Below are 5,000 nucleotides of genomic sequence, written 5' to 3'. Positions count from 1 at the left end.
CCAGGACATTTTTTTTATCCTGTTTGTCGAACCAGCTCTCGTTTCAGTTCTTAAAAGAGCCTGACAGCTTTGAGTGCTTTAACTGTGGAATCCTCCACTGGGACCGGTCCATCAAAGACTTGTGTTGGTTATATGACGTTCTTCTGATGTGACCGCTGGTCTTGTTTAGATGGGGTTATGTTGTGTTATATTTGTTTCTCTACTTATTCTGTAGAGGGAAGCTACAGTTGTCCTTTTAAATGTCATGTAGGAGCATAGAGAAAGATAATATCTTGTTTAAGGAAAGATCTGTTTAAAGATGATATATTGTTTAAAGAAAAGTTCTGTTTAGTATAGTAATGTGTCTCTAGTATAGTAATGTGTCTCTAGTATAGTAATGTGTCTCTAGTATAGTAATGTGTCTCTAGTATAGTAATGTGTCTCTAGTATAGTAATGTGTCTCTAGTATAGTCTAGTTTTGTGGCACACATTCTCAATGTCTATGATAACATCACTATTAAGTTTGGGGGGGTGGGGGGGGGGGGGGTCCTGTTCCCCTCACCCAGACTTTCAAATAAATCATTACCACCTAAATTAAGAATTTAAATCAATTTGAATTGACTTTGACAATTAGCCTAGACATGATGAGTCTCCAAGTCCTCTGTCCTCAAAGTCTGCTTCCGGATATATTATATTCATATATTCATATTTAATATATTATTATTATATATTCATATTTAATATATTATTATTATATATTCATATTCTATAGTCATATTATTATTATGACTATATATTCATATTCTATATTATTATCATATATTCATATTCTATATTCATATTATTATTCTATATTCATATTCTATATTCTATATTATTATTCTGTATTCATATTCTATATTCTATATTATTATTCTGTATTCATATGATCATATATTCATATTCTATAGTCATATTATTATTATGACTATATATTCATATTCTATATTATTATTCTGTATTCATATTATCATATATTCATATTCTATAGTACAATTATTATTATTCTATTTTCATATAATTGTTCTGATTATATATTCATATTCTAGATTCATATTCATATGATTATTATATATTCAAATTAGTATTATTATTATATATTCATATTTTATATTCATATTCTATATTCATATATTATTATCATATATTCATATTCTATATTCATATATTATTATCATATATTCATATTCTATATTCATATATTATTATCATATATTCATATTCTATATTCATATATTATTATCATATATTCATATTATTATTATTGTTATTATTATTATTATTATATTCAAAGCTGTCAAACATTCCCCCTTTTCTCTGATGAAACCAAAAAAACGAAATCAAAGCTGTGACATGAACGGGGACAGCAGAGTCAAAACTCAGAGACAGGCATAGTCAAACACTCAGAGACAGGCATAGTCAAACACTCAGACAGGCAGAGTCAAACACTCAGAGACAGGCAGAGTCAAACACTCAGAGACAGGCAGAGTCAAACACTCAGAGACAGGCAGAGTCAAACACTCAGAGACAGGCAGAGTCAAACACTCAGACAGGCAGAGTCAACACTCAGACAGGCAGAGTCAAACACTCCAGAGACAGGCAGAGTCAAACACCCAGAGACAGGCAGAGTCAAACACTCAGAGACAGGCAGAGTCAAACACTCAGAGACAGGCAGAGTCAAACCACTCAGAGACAGGCAGAGTGCAAACACTCAGAGACAGGCAGAGTCACACCGACTCCCAGACAGGCAGAGTCAAACACTCAGAGACAGGCAGAGTCAAACACTCAGAGACAGGCAGAGTCAAACACTCAGAGACAGGCAGAGTCAAACACTCAGAGACAGGCAGAGTCAAACACTCAGAGACAGGCAGAGTCAAACACTCAGAGACAGGCAGAGTCAAACACTCAGAGACAGGCAGAGTCAAACACTCAGAGACAGGCAGAGTCAAACACTCAGAGACAGGCAGAGTCAAACACTCAGTGACAGGCAGAGTCAAACACTCAGACAGGCAGAGTCAAACCTCAGAGACAGGCAGAGTCAACACTCAGAGACAGGCAGAGTCAAACACTCAGAGACAGGCAGAGTCAAACACTCAGAGACAGGCAGAGTCAAACACTCAGAGACAGGCAGAGTCAAACACTCAGAGACAGGCAGAGTCAATCACTCAGAGACAGGCAGAGTCAAACACTCAGAGACAGGCAGAGTCAAACACTCAGAGACAGGCAGAGTCAAACACTCAGAGACAGGCAGAGTCAAACACTCAGAGACAGGCAGAGTCAAACACTCAGAGACAGGCAGAGTCAAACACTCAGAGACAGGCAGAGTCAGACTAAATCACTGACTTGACTGTTCACACTAGGTTGCAATAAGTTATACTTGACTGTTCGCTCTGCATTGCACCAAGTTATACTTGACTGTACTGGACTGCCTGACATAGTGGACTGCCTGTCATAGTGGACTGCCTGTCATAGTGAGCTGTATGTCTTGTTCTGTCTGGAAAAAAACATGTTTTCTTATAAATAGATTAGATTACGATACACATTCCCTTATTTACTCTTTTATATTCTATTCCATTATACCTACCCTATTCTATTCATTATACCCTACCCTATTCTATTCCATTATACCCTACCCTATTCTATTCCATTATACCCTACCCTATTCTATTCCATTATACCCTACCCTATTCTATTCCATTATACCCTACCCTATTCTATTCCATTATACCTTATTCCATTATACCCTATTCTATTCTATTCCATTATACCCCTATTCTATTCCAATATACCCTATTCTATTCTATTCCATTATACCCCTACTCTAATTCCATTATACCTATTCTATTCTATTATACTCTATTCTATTCCATTATACCCTATTCTATTCCATATACCCTGTTCTATTCCATTATAACCCAATTCTATTCTATTCCATTATTCCCTATTCTATTCCATTATACCCAATTCTTTCTTATTCCATTATACCCTATTCTATTCCATTAAACCCTATTCTAATACCATTATACCTACTCTATTCCATTATACCCTATTCTATTCCATTATAACCCTATTCTATTCTATTATACCCTATTCTATTCCATTATACCCCTATTCTATTCTATTAACCCTATTCTATTCCATTATACCCTATTCATCCATTATACCTATTATATTCCATTATACCCTATTCTATTCCATTATACCCTATTCTATTCTATCCATTATACCCTATTCTATTCTATTCCATTTAATACCCCTATTCTATTCCATTATATACCGTATTCTATTCCATTATACCCTATTCTATTCTATTCCATTATACCCTATTCTATTCCATTATACCCTATTCTATTCTATTATACCCTATTCTATTCCATTATACCCTATTCTATTCTATTCCATTATACCCTATTCTATTCTATTCCATTATACCCTATTCTATTCTATTCCATTATACCCTATTCTATTCCATTATACCCTACTCTATTCCATTATACCCTATTCTATTCCATTATACCTACTCTATTCCCTACCCTATTCCATTCCATTATACCCTATTCTATTCCATTATACCCTATTCTATTCCATTATACCCTACCCTATTCTATTCCATTATACCCTATTCTATTCCATTATACCCTATTCTATACCATTATACCCTACTCTATTCCATTATACCCTATTCTATTCCATTATACCCTATTCTATTCCATTATACCCTATTCTATTCTATTCCATTATACCCTATTCTATTCCATTATACCCTATTCTATTCTATTCCATTATACCCTATTCTATTCCATTATACCCTATTCTATTCCATTATACCCTACTCTATTCCATTATAACCTATCTATTCCCATTATACCTACTCTATTTCCATTATACCTATTCTATTCTATTCCATTATACCTATTCTATTCCATTAATACCTACTCTATTCCATTATACCTATTCTATTCCATTATACCCTACCCTACTCTATTCCATTATACTATATTCTATTCCATTATACCTACTCTATTCCATTATACCCTATTCTATTCCATTATACCCTATTCTATTCCATTATACCCTATTATATTCCATTATACCCTATTCTATTCCATTATACCCTATTCTATTCCATTCCATTATACCCTATTCTATTCCATTATACCCTATTCTATTCCATTATACCCTACCCTATTCCATTCCATTATACCCTATTCTATTCCATTATACCTACTCTATTCCATTATACCCTATTCTATTCTATTCCATTATACCCTATTCTATTCCATTATACCTACTCTATTCCATTATACCCTATTCTATTCCATTATACCCTACCCTACTCTATTCCATTATACCATATTCTATTCCATTATACCTACTCTATTCCATTATACCCTATTCTATTCCATTATACCCTATTCTATTCCATTATACCCTATTCTATTCCATTATACCCTATTCTATTCCATTATACCCTATTCTATTCCATTCCATTATACCCTATTCTATTCCATTATACCCTATTCTATTCCATTATACCCTACCCTATTCCATTCCATTATACCCTATTCTATTCCATTATACCCTATTCTATTCCATTATACCCTACCCTATTCTATTCCTTTATACCCTATTCTATTCCATTATACCCTATTCTATACCATTATACCCTATTCTATACCATTATACCCTATTCTATTACATTATTCCCTATTCTATACCATTATACCCTATTCTATTCCATTATACCCTATTCAGGTGTGACTGAGTTACATCCCTTCAATTCCGGTCTGATTGGTCAAACTCAAAATCGTACAAACTCAGGTGTGATTGGTCAGAATAATTTCCGGTGTACATGTAATTCTACATACTCAGTTATAATTGGTCAACATCCTACAATTCTCTCTCACTTTCTCTCTCTCTCTCAGGTGTGATTGGTCAAAATAATTCAGATGTAAATGTAATTGTTCGACATCCTACAAGTT

The 5,000-nt window shown here is 33.8% G+C and overlaps 1 protein-coding gene across 1 annotated transcript in view; it reads right to left on the bottom strand.

Moving 5' to 3' along the window:
- LOC109876792 (hairy/enhancer-of-split related with YRPW motif-like protein) overlaps positions 1-5,000 on the bottom strand; it is a 10,076-nt gene that overhangs the window by 4,658 nt on the left and 418 nt on the right. The window lies entirely within an intron of this gene.

The sequence above is a fragment of the Oncorhynchus kisutch genome, linkage group LG17 (genome assembly GCF_002021735.2).
Source record: "Oncorhynchus kisutch isolate 150728-3 linkage group LG17, Okis_V2, whole genome shotgun sequence".
Lineage (NCBI taxonomy): Eukaryota > Metazoa > Chordata > Actinopteri > Salmoniformes > Salmonidae > Oncorhynchus > Oncorhynchus kisutch.
This window is presented reverse-complemented; position numbering and strand designations above follow the sequence as displayed.